The sequence below is a fragment of the Athene noctua genome, chromosome Z, assembly GCF_965140245.1.
Source record: "Athene noctua chromosome Z, bAthNoc1.hap1.1, whole genome shotgun sequence".
Lineage (NCBI taxonomy): Eukaryota > Metazoa > Chordata > Aves > Strigiformes > Strigidae > Athene > Athene noctua.
In genome coordinates, this window is record NC_134077.1 from 79,471,455 (window position 1) to 79,493,086 (window position 21,632).

Here is a 21,632-nt window from a genome sequence, read left to right on the forward strand (position 1 = left end):
GTGGTTCATGGTGCTGAAGCTTTGGAAGAGAGAGAAGGGGCAAATTATACTTCAGTGAAAATAACAACACTTAGACACTAATGATAAATACTGTCGCTTGAACGAAATGCAATTCTAATGTAGAACTGAGATTTTCACTTGCCATTATATTTTTTTTTCAAATGATAGCTCCAGTAACTCTTCAAAGATCTGACATTTAAAGAGACCAAACTATATGCAAAGTCATATACAGTACACAGGCATTCATCAGACTTTTTCTGAGCTTTTTTTTTTTTTAACCCTGTAAAGGAATATGGCATTCAATGTTTTGGTGCAAAAGTATCACTCAGTTCCAGGTGAAAGGGCAGAGACAGGATAAATTCTGTATTTTAGATGCTGTGTGTTAGCTAATGATCTCTGTTGGGGCAGGATTTTATACTTGCCAGACCTCACAGCTAGACCCAGAGGGCTGGGTGCTGGAGAGGCGTGTTAAAGCAGCGCACCCATCGGCTGCTGCTGCAGTAAAGCTCTCCCTTGTCTCCCTTCATCCTCATAAGAAGGGGAATTTCAGTCCTTTCATGCCAAACTGGGGCTCTATGCTTAATAAAGAGACAAATCAGAACAACACTCACCATCCAGTCTTCCCTCAACACCCTACAAACTATGTTGTTTCTTAGAGAACCTGGAAAACAAAATGCTGACCGAGTATCAATGTCCTGGAGGCTACTTGGGCTTTTAGGCATCTTGTATAAATGCGGCTTCCCCAAAACAGCAGCAGTGACCCAGCCCCAGGCTCCAGCCCAGGCACATCTTGGAGCCAAAGGACAGATGACACATGGGGCTGTTCAACGGTGCTGCCCTCCCGCTGGGGGATGTATGTCTCCAGCCTCCCACTGCGGCTTTCCCGGCATGGAACCTGCAGCCATCCCCATCCCTGTCTGTTGGGATTCTAGAGGGCTTTCTGTGAGAGAATGGACATGTGAGCAATCCTGCGTGAGAACAAGACTGATAAGAGCCCCAGCTGAGCAAGAATGCGATAAGGATGTGACCATGAATGAGGGGGGAGAAACTCAGAAAGGGTTGGGACAGAAGAGGAAGTTACACAAGGCAGGAAGCCTGGCAAGGCTGATGTGGCACTTTTTATCCAATCATAAGAAGGTTTAAAGCGCGGGCTAAGTTAACTGTCCAATCTTGAGGACTTGTACTGCATGTTACTCACGTGTGCGGGAGAACATTCTAAAAGGGCTTTCTTAGTTGTAATAAACGGGCATTGCTTGATCACATTGGTCGTGTGCGTGCTCAGCTCTCCTGCACCTGTCCTTATCCCAAAACATATAGCTCTCCCACTCTGTCTCACCTCCCTGGCAGTGGTAAAGCCACAGCAGTCAGCTTCCCAGCCTCGCCTCCCATAAGCCAGCCTCCCGCCCCCCATGTCACCCCCAAACAAGAACTGTACACTTCACACAGCCATCAACTTGTGTGCTCCAGCACATGATGCTACGTGGGTCGTAAGATTATTGACAGTAAAGCTGATGTTTATGGTTCTGTGAGTTTTTATTGAATTTGCCACTAATGCACTGAACTCCTTTGCACTTCTGACAGTAACTTTCCTGAAGTGTCTTACAAACCCTGGTGCAACCAGGACAACATGGACAGTGCAAGTGCCAGGACAAACCCAAAGATCCTTTCGCAAACAGCCAACATGCGGGTCTCTTGGACAGATGCTGCTCTCATCTCTGGCATTAGGCTGATCTAAACGGCCTGATCTATTCCAGACCTTGTCACGGAGATTATGGGGACCAACCATCTCCTCTGCTTTTTTGCGTACATCCCTAACCCTCAATATGCTCAAGGCACCCATGGGCACCCACTTTTCCTCCAGTCATGGCCTTGTAGTCCTGCTGTTAGGAGGCAGAAAGCCATGAAAAGCCAAAGCTTGACTTGCAGGAACAGTACAGTCATGCAACTTCTCAGCAACCAGCTATGCTGCAGATGGATTAGGATGAGCTCAGGTCCGAGCAGCATGAGGCCAAGCTAGGGAGAGAGAGACTCTGAATGATTAAAGCTGCTTTCTGCCTTGAGAGGTTTCCAAGTTTCAGAGCAGTTCATGGTTTGTAGAACGTTGTGCACTGCTGCTGTAAATACATAGCAGGAGGCCAGAAGAGACTGAACAAAGGCAGAAGCACTGCAATGGAACAAAGATGTCGTGGCTTTATATATAGGGCTGCGTTCTTTCTGTAGGACTTCTGATGTGTCTGAAGTTTCTCTGGAGAACAACGTGTTTTCCAACTGTGCGTAATGTTGCTGTTTGCTCAGATTCCTCTGCATCCTGTTCTGAACAGATACCCTACACTGGGCTTTGGATAGTCCGTATATAACAAATGAGCAAAAAGTCAAACTCCAGCACGCGCTTTATTCTGTGTGTATTGCTGGAGCTGTTCTTCGTAACATAACATGTGCTTTAGCAATGCACTACAGATGGTGATATTTTAGGAAACTGGAATATACTTAAAAGCTGATCAATAAAAAGTGTACACTGAAAATATTTTTCAAGTTCTCTAATCATTATTATCTCAGGTAATGCTGAAGCTTGCCATTCTTTTTCCCCCACCAAGATACTATTAATCATGGTCTCATCTAACACTTCCTTCAAAGCATCCAATGCCCTGAATGATTCGTGAAATTTCTAATCCAAAATCAAATTATCCACTGTTAAAAGAACACCACAGTATGCTGCATAGAGAAGTGACAGAGTGAAGAGACATCTTAACTGTAAATTCCCTGAATTTTTATTTTATAATTAAAAACACCAGAGGTACTTTCCAGGCCCAGACTGAAGAGGAATAAGATCTCTAACTGGGTCTGTATGACTAATCTTGCAGACACTGAGTTGAAACTGTATGAACACTGAGAATTAAATATAAATATATCAATGTGCATACATGTTAAGCATACTTATGATTTGAATTGATTCACAAAATTGAGCACATGCAACTTATGCATTTTGTTCTGGAAACAGACTTTTTCCAGACTGAAGGATGTGAAAACTGCTTTCCTATATAATGTGATTCAGTACATCTGTGTGTGATTACAGAAACACATTTCAGACTGTGGAGCAGCACAGTCAAGTCTCATAGAAGTTACATTCATTAAATTTTGTTGGTCCACATGATCTCCCCTGGACCTTCAATATTTGCCTGTTCCTAAGATTTACTGAAGATTTCCTATATTTTCTAGTTAGAGCAAGAGTGGAGGACTGAGAATTAATTATACTAGCCTTGAATAAATGACAAGTCACTGTTTCAGGGCTGAGCAAGCTTGCCTGAAGTCACTAACAGAAATCAAAGCAACTGACAAAACTTTGCTACTTTAACTACATTGGTTCACTGAAGGTAGACTCAGAAATCCTTTTTTTAAAACGTGTGTCATCATTTTGCCTTCATATAATTCCATCTCATGCACAGATCAGCCTTTCCCCATGAGCACAGGACTGCTATTTTCCTTCAAGCATCAGTAGCTAGAGTCACGCCTGAGAAGGTCCTAATGAGCAAATCTGAGTAACCATACTAGGTGGGGTGTTTCTATGGAGGCTAGGCAGTGGTAACTCCCAATTTGTGGATGCAGTAGCTCTTCCCTCCAAGTATCTTCATACCTGCACTATCCCACTGGCACACACTCCTGCATGCTTGGGGTAGTAGGTCTTGCCATGGAGATTTAAGTCCTACCAGCTCATCCTTTACCTGAAGCTTTGATTATTTTTAAGTAAATCTTGATTGTTACAGTCATATCTGGGCAACTGGCTGAGCATGAGACAGGAATTGTAGACACGTGCAGGCAGTTCCTGCCCCCAAAACCTAAGTAAAATATGGTTTATAATGCAGCTACATAAGAAAAACATATTGCCATAGCACTGGAGGAATCTTTTTCACGTTCTGAAGACCAGCTTTTCAACCAGTGGGTGATGAGAGTCATCCCAATTCTACCACCAGGAGAGGACACATGCAGTTTGAGCACACTGTTTCAAGCCTTCAGTTGTTGTCCAACCTGGATGCAGACTGCACATAGGTGTGAAACTATTAAGAACAGACACAGCGCTTAGTGTATGGATGCTGAACCAGTTTTTAGAGCTTATAACAGAACATGTTTCTGGCGAACGCTTGCAAACACTTGGTAGCTTGTTTTGGAAACAGAAGATGAAATCAAGAGTTTTCTGAAGTTAATGGATTGCTGAATACTTACCAGGACTTTTCAGCACGTTGAAGCCTAGTCTCTGTGCTAAATCACAGTGCTGAGTACAGAAACAAGATCTGGTGGTGTGTGGGGACAAAATATCTGTCTTCTTGAAATACATATGCATACACATACATAACTGGTTTGATAAAAAAAAAAAAAAAAAAAAAAAGTGTGCATCTGACTGCCTCTCCTAAAGGGAAAGAGCTCCTAAAAAGCCATGACAGCAAGAGATCTGCTCACACTCATTCTGAAAACCTTTCTAATGACACATTACCTGTGACTGATATAGCAGATATTGTCAGTAGCTGTGGAAGCCAGTGTCATCACTGTGTTGATGGTACAAAAGTGAAGATCTGACTAGAGGAGAATTCTCTCTGCGGCTTTCTGGCTCCTTAGGAAACACAATGAGTACTTTAAAGGGGCTTGGTCTTTCATTATAGGCTTTTGTATTGCTGGAGGCATTGCAGGCTTGTATAGCTGTAAGTAATCTCTGTAGAAACCTCTCTAGAGGGGTTAGAAACGCCTAGCCATTTCAGCCACGGAACACCAAGTGCTGCGCAGCATACACTGACTTTTCAGTTTGATGCATGCACATGCAAAATTGGCCTCTAGATGTTCCTGCAATCCAACTAAATCAGTCTGTTTCACGGTGAAAACTGATGGGGAGCGGGGCATGGAGAAGAAGTAACTTGAACCTGTTTTTATATAATAAAATAACTCTTCTAAGTCCGGAAAAGTATCCGTTGCGCAACTCTGCCCCTTTCCAGCTGTAAGGGCTTGATGAACCTACAGATTCTTCTCCAACTGGGGCTCCCGACGGGCTCCTGCCGCCGTCGGCAGGAGCTCCCAACACTTCTGCGAGAGGAGGAACGCGGCTGCTCCAGAAACGCCCGCGTGCCCCCGGCCCCGCAGCCCCTACCCCGGGCGGCCTTCGCCGCCGGCCAACCTCCGCTGCCAACACCGGGCAACCGCCAGCGCGCCGCTCCCCGCCACGGCCGGGAGGAGGGAGACCGGGCCCCCGGGGGCCGCCGGCCCCCCCGCACCGCCCCGTCCCCCCCGGCAGGGCAGTGGCGGGGTCCGGCAGGGCGGGGCGGGCGGAGCGGGGCGCACCTGGGCCCCCGCCCGGCGGAGGCGGGCGGAGAGGGGGCGGAGGGAGCCCGTCCCTCCCCGAGCCTCCCTCCCTCCCCCCATCCCTCCCGCCCTCTGTGCGCGCCGGCGGCGGCGCCGCGCTCCCTCCAGCCGCGCCCGCGCAGCCCCCGCAGGTAAGCGCCCCGCGGCCGGGGGTCCCGCCGTCCCCGCCCGGGAGGAGGTGTCCGCTTCCCTTTCCCCGGGGTCCGCGCCCGCGCCGCCTCTTCTTCCTCCACTTTCGGGGTGTTTTCTGGAGTATTTCTGAGACCGGTGCTGACTTCGGCGGGTGTGCGGCGCTGTAAGGGGGAGGCGCGCGTTTGCAAGCGGCGGGGTCCGACGGGGGCTCGTTAGGGACGGGCTTTAATGGGCTGTTGGCGTCGGGTCAGGCTGATATTTCTGCTGGACTAACATCTCTGAGGTTGGCCTGGAATAAGTAATGGATTAAGGGACACTAACAGCGCTGCCACTGTTCGCTTACTTAGGGCCCGTCCTGATTTTTTTTCTTTTTTTTTTTTTTTTTTCTTTTTTTTTTTTCCGTGAAGTCTCTTTGGATTTATTTATACCAAATTAAGGCAGTGGAAAAAGTCCTAACTAAAAAAAATGGTTTCCACCTCTCTCTCCTGACTTCCTCAGTCCTTTGGACGAAGAGCCTGCAAAAGTCAGATGGAGACTGTGTCCGTGTATCCGTGGTGCTTACAAAGGTAAAGGAAAAGGATAGGGAAAGGATGAATGACAAGAACAAGGGTATGGAGTATTAGAGAAGGACCGGGAGGGTGGGGAGCAGAAGGGAAGCTTTAGGACAAAAGCCGTTAGCAAACTGAAGTGAGAAGATAGAGGTGGAACCTGAGGGACCAAGTTTCTTCCTCTCACTCCTTTCTGCATGTTCTTTTTAAATAGCTTCACAATGGGACTCTCCCCCACCCCCCCCCCAAAAAAAAAAAAAAAAAAAGCTGCTTCCTATGGAAATGGGTGAAAAGTTTTCTGTATAGCCCTTTATCAGAAAAATGTTGGAATGTCAACTTTTTTTTTCTTACGGATTTCTCTGTAAAACAAACCCACACCTTTCCGATTTCAGTTGTCTGAATAAATTAGAAGTTGCTCAAATATCCCCTTGCAGTAGCCTCTGTAGGCAACTTGTGTTCCCAAAGTTGGGGAATTGAGGTAGCTGCAGCCTTTTACTACTAAAAACTGCTGCAACTGGTATCTTTTCAAAGAAAGTCTCTTGCATGCTAAGTCAGGTTTGGTGTGTTGTACCATTTGGTCTAAAATGAGTCACTCTCAGGTCTGAGAGTCATGTTTCAATTTGGCAGTCCCAACCGCGTGCCATGCAGCCTGTTACTCTTATGCGAGGATGGGGTATGCTGTAGTACTAAAATAATACGTTCTGGCAATTTAAGCAGTGGACTGAAGTGATACTCTATGTGCACAGGCGTTAAGTGAAGTTCTGTCCTGCAGCTTGCTAATACTGACTGTAGGCGTGCTGTATGTTTCTCCTTAACTGATAATGTGCTCAGGCTAACAAAGCAACTTGATAGGCCTGTGTTTTACTGTTATTTTTATTAAATATTAACTACACAAAATCAAATGCTTTCTGCAGAAAAGATTGACACTGTCTCATCCCATGGAGTTATACATGAGCTGTGGTTGTTCTGGCTTTTCAGCTGCGAATAACTAGGGAAATGTTATTTAGGAATTCTGGGAAACACTGTTTCATGCTCAGTATGGTGGTGTCCTTATCACACTGTATTACAGGTTACAGTAGTTAGACTCTGGGCTGCTAAAAACCCTGTTCTGGGAAGTTACCAGTAAGGGTGCTGGTTGGAGAGAGGAAAATACTGGCTGGTGTCTGCTTTCTTTTCTTCCCGTCTTCAAAACAAATATGAAGGGTGGAAAGGTTAAACAGCTTTTGAGACAAAACACATGGGAAATGCAAAATTGAAGTAATGCTATACTGTGTATGCAGCTTTAATTAAGTGAAATTAACATGTGGGTAACGGACAGTCTTACCATTGTGTGCAAAGATACTTAGGGCTGTGTGGTTTCCATCAGTAACTCTGGAAGATTGTAACTAAGATATAATTCCTTCTCTGCTAAAAAATAGGAGAACATAAAAATCTGTCTTTAAACTGTTCTTGAACTGTTACACAGTGAAACCCTGTGGAGAATCCAGGAGGGGGTGTTGAAGAAAGTGTTTTGCTCTGGAGCTGAAACTTAGGTAGGACTTATGTAGGGTTGGCTTTTACATTGCTGTGACGAGCCATTAATAACACCGTAATGAATAGTTAATTGTTTCTCAGTAGCCTCTCCATACTGAGCTTGCTTTGTCCGATATTCAGAGGTTTAAACCAAAAGGCGGGTATTTCTTCTGGAGTGGCTTTTGTGCTTGGGAGACCACCACCATCTTACCTTGGAGTATCCAGCAGTTTTGTGCATTAGCTCTTCGAGGTGAGCTACCTCCTCCAGATGTCTGAAGAGCTGGCTTTGAGCACCTCTAGGTGGTGACCTGGCAGCACTCGCTGAGCACTGTTACCATGTCATTTGCAGTGTATGTGGCTTCTTTATTGTGTGGGTGCAGGGGAAGACCAAGTGCAGCTCTGTCGCCAACAGGACTGGATGGGGAGCTCTCACAGCTGTTACTCATCGTCTTGGTGATGGTCCAAGGACACCTAGAATTTGAGAGCAAGAACAGGTTGTACCATGAGGCTGTTGTCCTTTTCAGTATCATTTCCCCCGCAAAATTAGAATCTGCTACATTCATGGGATTCCCTTGCTTTCATAAAGTGCATGTAACTTGAAGGATACTTAAATTCAGTTTAAATCCATCTAAATGGGTTGTCTGAAGTGCAACTGCTACAAGTAATGCTAGGGAAAAGAAGCGTACAACTGTTTTACTGAAATAAGGCTATTGCAAACAATATTTCATCCCTTCAGAATATTTACTTTGTGGATTATTTCTTTATATGTAGTGTATTTCACTGATTCTTCCTTCACAAAATGTTATATTCTCTTTTTTTTTAACAGTTCAGGAGTATAAAAATGAAACAAACTTTCAAAAAAGTAAACAGTATGGTTGCATGAAAAATAAAAACACAGGAGGTGCCAAAAGACAATGCTAATAGCTGGAAAAACTACTTGCACTCTTTTTTTTTTTTCTTTTTTTTTTTTTCCCTTCTTTTCTTCTTTAAGGTTGCTTTCCCTTCAGGTAAAGTCTCCATTTGAAGTCTTAGTATTTAATGATAATTTGAAGGGAGAACACTGCCCACTGCTCTCCAGAAAGATCCGATTGTGAGGGACTTGAGGGAGCAATGGCTTGAACTGGTAGTGATTATGTAGCATTCCATGTGTGTTTTTTGCTCTTCCATGCATCGCAAGGTGATATTGTATAAATGTGACACTCCTAAGTGGTGTAGCATTAGGGCTGAACTTGAACATCTTGTGTCCCTTAGTTTCCTTCATAGCTAACTGAGAAGCTTGAGGCTTCATCCATGGCCCATAGATGTCAATGGTAATATCTTTATCAGCATTGTATGGCTTTAGATCAGGCACAAGGCTGATAGGTTGCTTTGACAGACATACAAAATTATTCCTAGGGCAGAGGAAAGCTCTATCAAAGGAATAAGAGTGCCTGTTCTGCTTATATTTAAGGGAACTTGAATTTTGGTTTTCTTCATTTAGCATAGTCATGTAAAGCTTAGTTGCTTTAAAGCAAGTAGAAGCAAAGCCTTCATATTCTTGCACCTTCAGTGCCATACTGAGAAAATGATAATGAATATCTGAAGCAGGTTTGTTGCCTTGTTTCAATATCTAATGAAACTAAAGGAGAATTCTGAGATGTGCCTGCCTTTGTATATCCAGATCTCTCTTTTACTAATCTGTTGCTTGACTGTCTTCCCCTACACCCAAGCTGATCAGCAGCACACCAGGCTTGCAAATTCTTAGTCTCTGATTGGCTGAAGATTGCACTCTAGGAACAATTTTAATTTTTTAATGATTGGTGCCTTTTATTCTTGAAAATGTAGTTTATATTTCTGCAACATTTAGCACCAGTAGGGAAAAGAGCCTGTTTAGTGCCAGTTTGGGTAGTATCTGTGTGCCCCTGTCCCACATGGCACTCCATAATCATTACATTTCTCTAATGAGCTCTTGAAAAAGACCTTTTGAGGTGATTAAGGCATTGAATTTCTGTATAGAGGAACAGTAGCCTTGCTCAGATTAGTGCAAAGTCTCCAGAATTTCCTGACAGGCACAGCCTGGAGTAGTTTGTTAAACACATTTTTCTGTCCTGCATCTATTTCCTACTGGATCTGGCTCCTTCTTGACTCACATAATGTAGGCAATTACGTTAGTGTGCATAAACAGGTGAACACTGGTGCACTTACCCCCGGGTAGAGAAGTATTTCTTCTTAAAAAGAAAGCAAACCTTCCACTGCCTCTGACAGATGAAAACTGCCACAGACTTGCATGGCTGATGTGGTTCAAGGAGTCTGGGTGAGGCATGTGTCCCCCTGGCAGCAACACCACTGGGGCAGAGGAAACCATGTCCCTCCTCCTCAGGCCACTCCTGGGATAAATAGCCTGGACGATGTCCTTACAGTGTAGGGAGTGTTTTGCATTCCATGTGCCTTGAAGATTGTTGCTAATGGAGTAGGATAATGACCTGGCTGTTGTTCCTCCTTGGAACACAGTAGGTAAGCATTGCGCCTTGTCGTTTCCACCCATGGATAGTAGCATGTCTGCTGCTGAGGTGGTAATAAATGGTGTGGATTGGTGGCAGAAGAAATGCTTCCCATTGCAAGAATGGGAAGGCTGCTTATCTTTTTGGAGGAAACATGGTTTGGGAGTGCAGAAACTCTTTTGGTGAGAACTTCATTACAGTTTTGTGACGAATGGATTATTTTATTTTAATTTACTTTAACTTGAGAGGCATTGGAACTGCTTTTTTTTTTCGGCTTCCATGTGACTTATTCTAGATCAAATTTGGAGGTGCTTTCACCTTCTATTTAAAAATACAAACGTGCCAAGTATGCAAGCCTAATATTACCTTTTTGCTTTTGCTTCTGACTATGAATAACAGGCAAACAAACATCTTTTGAAGTAGATTTTTGAAACTGCTGGAAAAAGTGCTTATGAGTTTGGTCATATATGATGAACTTGAGCTCACTGTAATATGCCAGTATGAGGCCTACACACCATTTAGCTTTTTCTTTAGGAATTCACGTGCCACAGTGACCTTCTGATTAGGGTGAATTTCACAGGCACTCTCTAGACAGTACATCCATTTCTTTGCCAGCTCAAAAATATATTGCATACTGCAGTGCTTGCAGGAGCAAGCAAAAAAGTATTGGATTGACTTCAAAGGCAAGATCTTTCTGTACAAAAAGCTGGAGATTTTAAGAGTGGTAAAAATCTGGCAAAGAAAATGCATACTGTTTTTCATTGTAAGCCCCTTTCTCTCCCTGCTCTCCCCCCTTTTTAGGGTGTGTATGTCAAATACGAAATGGTGCCATTGTATTATTTATGGGTGCAGTTTGCAGAGACTTTTCTTAGAAGTTCTTTGGCCATTTCAGGATGATTGTTTTCAGCCTGGATGGGAAAATATATGTATAACTAGAACAGTATCCTTTTTTATTGTGAAGAATTCACCTGCAGCTTTGTTTAAATTTAAAAAAGGAAAAAAAAAGTGCTGGATGAGTATTGAATGCTTACTGCATAGAGAAATTTATATCTTCTTTGTGTGGGTGGGGTGATTATTTAAAAGCACTGAGTTTAACACGAATTCTAGCAAAGACTTCCTGGTATCTGAGAAGACAAGGGAGATGCTGTACAGGTCGCATCCATTTGTTAGATGGTTATGCTTCAGGTTGGTGTTTGCAGGAAAGGAGGAATCCTGCTCACTTCTCAGGAAGAAATAGCTACATACCTTGCAAGCATGGCAAGTGTTGTTTTGTCTGTTGCAGTGGGGCATTGGTAAGGGTCTGTAGCTGCTGGATTTCACTAAACGTTTCGTCACAGATAGTACAATCTGTTTCTGACCCATCATGGATATCAGACCTACAGGACGGTGTCCCAAAGCCTTGAGCCGCTGCTGGTGACGAAGTGAGGGAACCAGGGTGGCATTACAGAGCTGCAGCGTGTGAGGGGCAACATGCCTTCCCCTTGCCTTCCTGTCCCCAGCCAGGCTGAAGGTGTCACTTCTGGTGCAGAATAAAGCTCCAGTTTGTTTGCTGCTCATTTCTGAATCAGCTTCTCCAGCATCAAGCGAGGCGGAAGGGCTGATCCTGGGCCCGGGGATACTGCCAGTGCAGCAGCCACTGTCCCTTCAGCTCACAGCATAGCAACTTGTCAGGTGATGAGCACCACTGCTCTCCTGCTACTCTGGGGCAAGGAGAAGCAAATTGTTGAGCAGCAGTGCCAGCAACAGCTGCTGGCCCTCGACTGGCTGGCTGGAGGCAGGAGATCTCGGTGGAGGACTGCAGGTTAATATCTCAAGCCAACAACTGTGTTGGGAGGTCAGCTTGCCCCTCGAAGAAGTTGCCTTGCACTGGGAGGGATTGTGGTGGTAGTTATTGGAGTCAAGACATGGTATTTCTTTGGTTCTCGTGCCTGCAGGGAGTACTCACTGATTTACTTGATGGGATCTGTTTTCATGTGGCTACTGTGTTTTCACTGTGCAGCTGTGATGTCACTTCTTGGGTCCTAGCACCTTTAAGAATTGGTTGTTACTTTACTAATCATTTTCACAGTTACTTGTAACCAAATATGAAATACTAGCAAAGGCTGGGAGGGTGTGTGTATGTGTGTTTGTGTTTGCTTTTTCATTGACACTCCAGCTAGTAGAAGTAAATTACGCACTTTCTGTGTAATTGCTGTTTCCATGCTTATTGCGACAGGTTTATTTTCAGTGATTCCCTGTAGAGACTGGGTCAGTAGTTTTACAAGATATGTACAGTCCTGAGATGAGCTGCAGTGGAAAGATGTTGCTTTGATGTGGTAATCACACTGTAATGTAGGATGTAAAGGGGCAATTTGACTACTTTGCCTCAGGTTGTGCTTATAGGATTAAACTTCGTAGTACATTTCTATTATTTGCCTGCTAGTTTTGAACACATCAAACTAATTACTGAAGTACAAAAGTGTTTGGGAAATTGACAGGGGGATGTGCAGTGGACCAGAATAGATCCAGACTGATGACAATAAGCCCATAAATCCCAAAGGAGAATGCTGCATCATAAATTCTGTATTAATACTGTGTTACATGTCATTGACTATTGCACTTGGAAGATGTCTTTGCAAATGTATACACAGCTCTGCTGAAGTGTCCGATTTGGCAAATTATTAGTACAGGAGAATAACTTGAATATTCCCTGGATCTGTGCCAAGAATGTCCCTGGGCACTCCTGTCTCATCAGACAGAATCAGCTAAGGTACTGACAGTATGTTGTCCTGTATGCCATGGTAACACGTAGGATGTGCTAGGAGTCACATTTGAGCATGTGTTTACCATCCACATAATCATCAGATTCAGTCAAGGAGCATAGCCTTAACTTTCAGTGAAGGATTCTCTGGGGCATTCAGATGTTTCTGTCAACATGGCCCCTCCCTTTACAGCTATACTCTTGCAGGCACAAGGCCAGTGCTCTAACAGGGTCACTGCTCCTCTTGTCAAAGAAATGGGATTCAATGATTGTTTTTCCAAGATGTTGTAGTGGGGTAACCAACCTAGGCAAATTGATGTCTGGATTGGTATGTTCATGGAATAACATCTAGGATGTGATGTGTTGTACTTGAATGATACTGTTATAAATGCCTATCAAGTTTAGTGGTCTTCCCTTTTGCTGACGGTCCCAAAATGTGGCAGACATGGAGAGCAAAGCTGTGGAGATGAGCCATTTGACTTTCCCTGAGCATGGTTTCTGTGCGGGGCTTTGAGAGCTGTCCCGATGTGGCTGGCAATGCATCAGGTTCATTTTGTTCCTCCTAAAGCTTTGGATGGAACTGGTGAAAACTTATTCTCAGAGCAGTGCATTTCCCCATACATAAACCTTGCAAACTACAGAAGGCTCTTCTGAATTAATCTGTTTAGTCCTGTAGTCTTTCAGTTTATTGTTTACAGCAGTTGCAGTGTCCTATTTCAAACACCCCATGCAAGTGAGGCTGGAAGCTGACTGAGACTTCAGGGTATTACTGTGATCAAAGCAATGCTGGTAATTGGTTAATAGACTTAAAACAGGTCTCTAGAATTATTGCAGTTTTGCAAACAGTTGATAGGAATAGCATAGCTTAGTGCCTGTTTCTCCAAGAAGTATGATATTTTTCTGTTACCTGCCTTGGGTTTCTTAAGCTTTACATGCATCCTAAGAGGTTCAGCCTACAGAAAAAAATGGAGGGAGAGATGTGCAAGCTGATGAGAACCCAAAGACAGGAGGGAATTACATGATTATAGAACACATAAATGCCTTAAAACTAATATGCCTGAACAAACATTCCTGCTGTGGTCCTGCATATATCTGTCCTCAGCATCTTCTCCACAATGCTTCTTACGAACAGAAGCCAGTTGTCCAGATTTTAATGGCAAAGTTCTGGTCAAGTGACCTGTTTATCACTTTTTCAGTTGTCCTCTCTAAATTTTTTTTCAATATGATGTGAAGACTGTGAAGGAACTCTTGCTCCAATTATTGTGGGAAAGCAGTTGCTTTTTCCTTCAGGAGAGTGACACAAATCTTCAGGAAGGGCTTTGGCGTTGAAGCCACACCCTGTTCCTTTGTGCTTCAGCATTGGCAGGCATGTGGAAGAGGAGGGAGAGAAAATACTGACTCTCCCTGGAGCTACCAAGATGAGGTGGTTGTTTCTTGGTCAGTAGCAAACTCAAACGCAAAGCTGCTATGCATTTGCCTCCTGTAGTGATGCCAGAAGTCATCCTGTGCCCTGTATCTCCCCCTGACCATTCCATCTGTGGTTTGATTAACTTCTCTACCCACGAGACCCTGAAGTGGGACTCTTGCTTGTATAAGCTGCATCTCCACTAGAGGGGGATGCCAGTATAGCTATACTGGGAAGCTTTTGAGGACTGGGTTAGTTATGTTTTACTCTTCCCCCTGGCAGTGTTGTGTGTTGTGTTAAGTGGAACATCCTTTGAAGGATGCTACTGCGGAACCAAAGGTAGCTGGGACCCAGCAGTGGCCTTACGTAGCAGCTGACAGAGTAGCAGGCGTTGGGTTTCTCCAAAACAGTGTAAATTCTGCCAGCGTGCCATTTGTTTGTCTAGAATCATAGAATGGTTTGGGTTGGAAGGGACTTTTAAAGATCATCTAGTTCCACTCCCCCTGCCACGGGCAAGGACGCCTTCCACTAGCCCCAGTTGCTCAAAGCCCTGTCCAGCCTGGCCTGGAACACTGCCGGGGAGGGGGCAGCCACAGCCCCTCTGGGCAACCTGTGCCAGTGTCTCACCACCTTCACAGTAATGAATTTCCTCCTTATATCTAATCTAAATCTGCCCTCTTTCAGTTCAGAGACGTTACCCCTTGTCCTATCACTCCACTCCCTGATGCAGAGCCCCTCCCCATCTTTCCTGTAGCCCCCTTTCAGCACTGGAAGGCCGCTATAAGGTTTCCCTGGAGCCTTCTCTTCTCCAGGCTGAACACCCCCAACTCTCTCAGCCTGACCTCACAGGGGAGGTGCTCCAGCCCCCTCATCATTTTCATGATCCTCCTCTGGATGTGCTTGAGCAGGTCCATGTCCTTCCTATGTTGGGGGCCCCAGACCTGGACACAGCACTGCAGGTAGGGTCTTGTGAGAATGGAGTAGAGGGGGAGTATAAGGTTGGCCAACCCAGGAGGGGGCTGCACAGCAGTAGGAGAGACCAAAAATCAGACCCACCATGCCTAAGTGGGCTTTGTCAGGGTTCAGAGGAGCTTTGCATGGGCCTTTGGCTTTGGTGGGGTGCAATTGCAGGATGCCTAAAAAATCTGTTTTGTGGGTGTATTTCAGTACATTCTTGTTTTGTGGCCTGGATGCTTTGGACTGCTTAGTTTATTTGTGTAGCTGAAAAAAAAAGAGTCTTAGTGGTTCCTGAGTAATGCTTTATGGCTTATACTTTTGTTACAGAAAGTCTTAAGGAGGCTTTGAAGTGTATGTGCTTTTAATGTTTGTACCCATGCTGATGTGCGCTGAGTTTCAAGGGGAGTTTGAGGCAAACTACTACTTAGTTTTGTTTTTCTTTTTTAAGAATAATCCATTCCTATTCAGTTGCGCTTTTCTCCAGTAGGGTTGTTTTTTCTCCTTTCTTGCTCTTCAAAAGATGTGTAAAAGGAGTGTATCTCAACAGTGGGGAGACAGACTAGATAGTGCTTGTACACTCTTCTGTCATTGTATACAATAGAAATCTTTTTTTTTTTTCTGGTTTTACACTGATTGCATTCTGCCTCCTGACTTTTCATTTTCCACTTGAAGTCTTGGTATCTCCTAAATATTCCAATTGAAATATTTGTTTCTGTTGGGCAGTATGTATGTTGAGGACTTACTCAGCGAAGTTGAGTAATCACTGAAGTATGAGGTGAATTTACAACAACCTACTTAATTCATGTGGTCTCTTGTATGCACTAAAAGCTTGTCTGCTAAACACAACGCAGAGTTAATCCAAATCAATACTTAAAGTGAAATAGTCAAGCTGCATGCTAATCCTCTGAATTTACCTGCTTATTCAGATAAGCAGCAGCCTAAGTTCCATTAAACTTCAGTTGATAATTGAGAGGGGGAGGGTTGTAGGGAAAGGTGGTGAAATCTTGGTGTTTTGTTCATCTGTCTCCTTTCAGGGCATATTTCAGAACTGCTTTGTGTTCATAAATCTTGAATTGATGGAATGATCAGCATGAGCTACCTGAGGCCAAAACCCAGTACTCTGCAGCAGCCCTGTACTAAACACCCCTGACAGCTGCTGCGGCTCTCAGGATATTTTGGAGATTGTGTTACTTCCTGATCATTCCTAACAGTTGTTCCTCAAAAAACCCAACTGGTTGAGCTGGGATGCTGTAGATGGTAGGGAATATGGTGCAGACTGTGGGATAAGGAAGCACTTTCAATCTCTGCCAGGAAGCTAGTAACCAGCCCTGATTTTACAGCATGGGCTCAAATTCTGGGTGTATTGTCCTGAGCACACCAAAGACTCTTGGTGGGCAAGAAGTAATTACCTTTCATTTGTCAACATTAGGATTTTTGTTGTCTTGTGCTACTGGGTTTGTTCTCCCTCCATCGTGGCAAGATCAAAGGTGAGATCTTATTTCTGGGTCACTGCTGTCCATCAGATAAGTTTGTTTGTGGCCTTGGGAAAAAGCAGTGACGTGAGAATAGGGAATTTAAACCCTGTCATTAAGATAATTCTTTCTTATTGTCAATTTCTTTCAAACTTCATTCAGCTTAACTGCAAAATACAGCACTGCAGAAATCGCCTGGAGAACAGTCAGTTGAAGTGATGCAGATGTTACAAAAATATTTCTGAAGCAGCATGACTGTTATTTCTAGTTTGAGGGATTTATAAACAGTTACTATGTCTGCATTGGTGATGACCTGAACCATGTTAAGCTGATGCCTTGCAGTTTTTAATGTACTTTTTTTTGTGGGGGTGGTTGCCCAATTTCTATTTCAGATAAACTTAATTAAACTTCTGTTTGTGCACCATTGGTCAGGGTCTGTGTAGATCTATATTAGGATAGTACATTTTGCAATTTGGGGTTTGGGGTTTGGCATGTTTAATTGTGGACTTCCTTGGTTTTAGCATTTCCAGATTATTGTATTTTGTGGTGCTTCATTCTGCCTGAAGATTGAACATCTGCTTTGTAGATGCTGGGTGAAAAGAAGTATTTGCTTTAATGCTGGCCCCCCTCAAAGCTGTTTAGAGAATTGTGACATTCTGTTATCATCCAGATGTTTTTTATCTAGTGAAAGGAATATTGACTGAATGTTTAAATACAATCTTGCTTAAGAAGTATGCCAACATACTACTACTTTTCTGAGTTTCATACAAAAGGTATATCATGTCAGGTAGGGTTAGCAAATGGAGACTCCAATGCTCCTCCATTGCATTGGAAGCATTGAATTGTATCACTTTTTTTCTTCTCTGAAATAAACCTTGAATGTCTGTTTGTAAATTGTTGAGAAGATAAGATCTTACTCCTTTTCCTGCTGAGGAGCGATAGCTGGAAAAAAACAACCTAATATCTTATATGGTGATTTATACCTTGATACAAGTGACTTTGCCTGCTATTGTCTCTTTAATGATACTGATTGGTAAGTGATGAGAATGCACCGGGAGTTAAATTCTGTCAACTATAAGTGTGAGGCAATGCATCCATCTTGGCTCTGTGTTGTTAAAACTGCTTCTTGCAATCGCACTGTTCAGAATAATTTTAATGATGGAGGAGGACAAAAGCATGCACCATACTTGCTGCTTTTACACACACACACACGCATATGCACACACGATGCTGGCCACAGTTAATGATGCATCTTAAATGATGAGCTATCCATGGTGACTTTGATCTTTTCTCCCTGTTAGTTAACTTCTCCAAATTTAATGTCTGTCAGTAGATATAAACCATTTTAAAAGAGTTTGAAACGTGTTTTGAAATTACTTACTTCAGAAGTATTCAGTACTTTAGAAGTCATTATGATGAAAGTGCAGATTATGAAAACATTGTCATATGACAGCAGCTTCCTTGTGCTTGTGCTATAAGAGACCATCCACATTGTATTAACTTGTTTACATAAGCCTGAGCAGATTGGTGTTATTTTCCAGCAGTCAGTGTCTAGCTGTATTTTTCCCCTTTATTTTCTGGCAATTCTTTCTTGAAGTTTAGAGTAGTGAGATAATATTGAAATTAGATGATGTCATGAATTATTCCTCTGTAGTCTTCCTAGTTCACATTGCTTTTACTCGAAACAGAGAAACCAGAAATTCACTTTCAGGGATATCTTATTGTTCCAGAACTCACTAATTAAAAAAAACCCCAGTGGAGCCGCTGCTGCAGTTGTTTCTTGAAGCTAGTTGCTGTGGTTAGTGCAGATACTTTTAAAGGAATTTTTGTGTGTGGCTTGGTTGTTTTATCTTATGCTGACTTGATCATTCTGTTGAAGAAGCTCCTAATACACCTGAAGAATCATGCATGTACCAGACAGCACCCCTTGCATTAAGGCAGATGCTCACTCACTCCCCCAAGTTAGAGTAGGAAGAGGTTCTCCAGCCTTGCTGAGTGGCAAAGGAACAATCACCTCTAAGCAATCCTTAACAATTAAACATTAATGGAGGTCATTAGGAGAAGCTATGTTCCTGATAGATAATGGTTGAAATAAGTCTAGAGGTTCTGGATGGTAATGGGAAGGCAACCTGATGTGTTGGCTTTAAAGGAGGAACTGCAGGAATATGAGAAAACTGAGAAAGCCATGAGAATTTTTTTGACTTTTCAGACAAATGTCAGAAGAAGCTTTTCAGAGAACTAGGAGGCTTCAAGAGAAGATGAAGTATCATTTTGGGTTTAAAAAACAGCAAGAAAATGCTGCCCAAGAGATGGGTGTGGAATAGATAAAACATGGAAATAATCAGGAAAGGAGGTGGAGCAAGTGAGAGAATTGCACTGGATGGTGCGAACTGACCTAGGTCAGGGAAGTACAGAAAGGATTATTTAAAAGGACAAATACGCAAACTAAATGGAAGTTTTGTCCCATGGTAAATATGATTTCAAGTCTCTCTGTGTAGCAGAGAGAAGATATCCTATGTTTAATGAGGAAAAGGACCATGATTCAGTTGTGGACAGCATGGTGGTGGCACTTTTAGCAAAAATGTTGAGAGCTGAACAGAAAATGATGAGTGCCTCTTGATTTTATTTTGGTTTTAATCTCATCTGAGCAGTGTGCAGAGAAACCCAGAGTGCTGCTGCATGCCTTTTAGATTAGCCTGCTACTAATGTGAGTCCAGTTTGTACTATAACTGACATGACTTGGGGTGAGTGTGTTCATGATTTCATATTACAATGCCAAATACTGTGGCTTGTCCTTTCAAAATGTGTTTTCTATTTATTAGTAAAATGTTGCATTTTCTTCTGCTAGAAGTCAAAAAAGCGAAGATACAAATCCCCTTGAATATTCTGAGAGAAAGGAGTTAATTGTTTTGGACACAGAAGACTAGAAAGGCAGAGAAAAATCTTTTCCTTTTGTAACAGGATATTTATGTGCCTTAGAAAAGACCTCTTAAGTGAGCATCTTTCTACCACTGACACAGAGGAGGGAAGACTTTTATTTCCCCTTCAAGATGATCTTGGTTATTTCCATTAATCGGAAAAGAAGTATCATGATGGGCCAAATGAGAATCCGTTTTGTTTCCGTCAATGATGTAACATCATATCCTCAAATACCTTTTGCCATGAGTAACCAACAATAGGAAATCATGAGGGTACATGTTGCACAGAGAGCGGTGAAGAGGGTCTTTGGCTTCAGTGGGGTTGGACCTGTAGCAAATGCTTGGAGAAGTGGGAGTCCTCCAGCCTTCCTTGGCTGCCATTGAGGTCATCAACAAAATGCATTTGAACTTCATGGGCACAGAATCAGACTCTTGGTTTGTCAGAATAAGCAAAACAAAAGAAACAAAGCAACAACAAAACAAAAACCAAAAAACCCAAACCAACACAAAACACAACACCAAGACAAAAACAATTCCATAAAGAATTAACAGCTTGTAATTTTGGGAATAGTCTACTCACCAGTGAGCTTTCACGGTGGCCACAGCAAAACATCTGAATGTCCCTTCTGGGGATAAACATCAGAGCAGGTAAAAGGGAAAGGCAGACTTGTTACAGACGCTTGAACTGTCTGCCCTTTGGTGGAACCCAGTGCGTAACTGTGGTCAGCCTGCTTTTGTCATCCTCAAAAGGGGTGTAAGGCATGGTGACAGGCAAAATAGTGGCACACGGACAAGACTTCCCTGCAAGATAAATGCTTCAGGGTAGTATGCTATCTACTGATTTACTGATTTTTTTTTTTTTTTCATTGAAAATCTGCGAGTAGAGATTTTCTTTTTTTCTTCTTTTTTTTCTGCTTTTTGAGGAGGGATAGGCAGGGGCTCTGATCTTGCCCTGGTGGGATGACTGGGAAGATATCTCTCCTGACCCATGTGTTCTCTGTGAGAGTAGATGATTTCTCACAGGCAGCACCACTGCATAGCGGTACTATTGTTGTACATTAGTTCAGTGCATGGGAAATGAATAAGGGTACAGATTGTCTCTGTAATCTTGCAGTGATGAGGAAGGTACGGTTTCACACAACACTGCCTCTGCAAAGCTCTTGAAACTGTTTAGCTTGGGTAGGAAGGCTCCACCTGGCACATCTTTGCTAAACTCCTTGCAGGCTGTATTCTGTCATGGGACGATTTAGCAGCAGTTGTGTAGTACTCATATTATTAATTATTGAGGCCAGAACAATGATCTTTCCCTGATTAGCTACAGAGCTCCTATTCAGAAAGGTTTGACTGATGTCATTTTTTTTTTTTTTTTTGGAAGTACAGGCCGTGCTGTGAATGCAAACAACATAGATTTGAGACCCTCTGTTGATTATTGTCTTGTGGAAGAGTCCTACTGAATGCAGGGACTTTTTTTTTTTTTTTTTTTTCCAATTTGTGTTGAAATCATTGTTTTCTGGCCTCGAATTACTGCTGAAAACTTCATCATTTTTCCCTATGTAAGGAGGGCTAGCAGCTGTATTGTGCTTCTGAAAGTGAAGACTGAGGCAGTGGAAAATGTAAGTCTCTTCTGGCTTCAGGAAGTTGCAGATTTCCCTGGAGCGCCTTTTAAAAACTCCTAGAGGTGTACAGGTGTGAGTTGGCTGAAGGCAGAAGAGAAAGTAGGAAAAATTAGTTCATTTTTTTTGGTTTAGTGGTAGACTTTTGGACATTGTTTTTTTCATTTTTATTTGACCTCATTAAGTTATCTCTTGTTCCTGAAATTATTTTTTTTTTTTTTTTCCCTAAAATGCTTTTCAGGTGGCTGGGCAAGTTGAGGTTAAACTTCCCAAGATATTGTACGTTATTATTTTGATTTGGTTTGGCTTAAGTAAAAGCCAAATGCTCTGGACAGCCGTTGCTGTTCTCAGTAAAGCAATCTGAAAGGTGATAAACAGCTAAACATGCTGCTGTCCTGCTTTTGATGCTGTTAGCGACTAAGAAGCGATCACGCTATATATTATGTGGATTATATGATTTGGCTGACAAAGTGAAATCAAAACAGACATCATACAAACATAGAAGCTGATGT

General features: G+C 43.0%; 1 protein-coding gene across 3 annotated transcripts in view; it reads left to right on the top strand.

Annotated features, from left to right (window-relative positions):
* The first annotated feature begins 5,359 nt into the window (after nt 1–5,359).
* The window catches only part of LPAR1 (lysophosphatidic acid receptor 1), a 77,302-nt gene continuing 61,029 nt past the window's right edge, over nt 5,360–21,632 (top strand). Inside the window, exons 1-2 of one of the 3 annotated variants that reach the window (XM_074932682.1) lie at nt 5,408–5,474; nt 5,883–6,041. The gene's annotated coding sequence lies outside the window, so the exon portion shown is untranslated. Of the gene's footprint in view, nt 5,475–5,858; nt 6,042–21,632 lie in introns of those variants that run through there. The other 2 variants (XM_074932683.1, XM_074932684.1) reach the window with 2 other exon arrangements.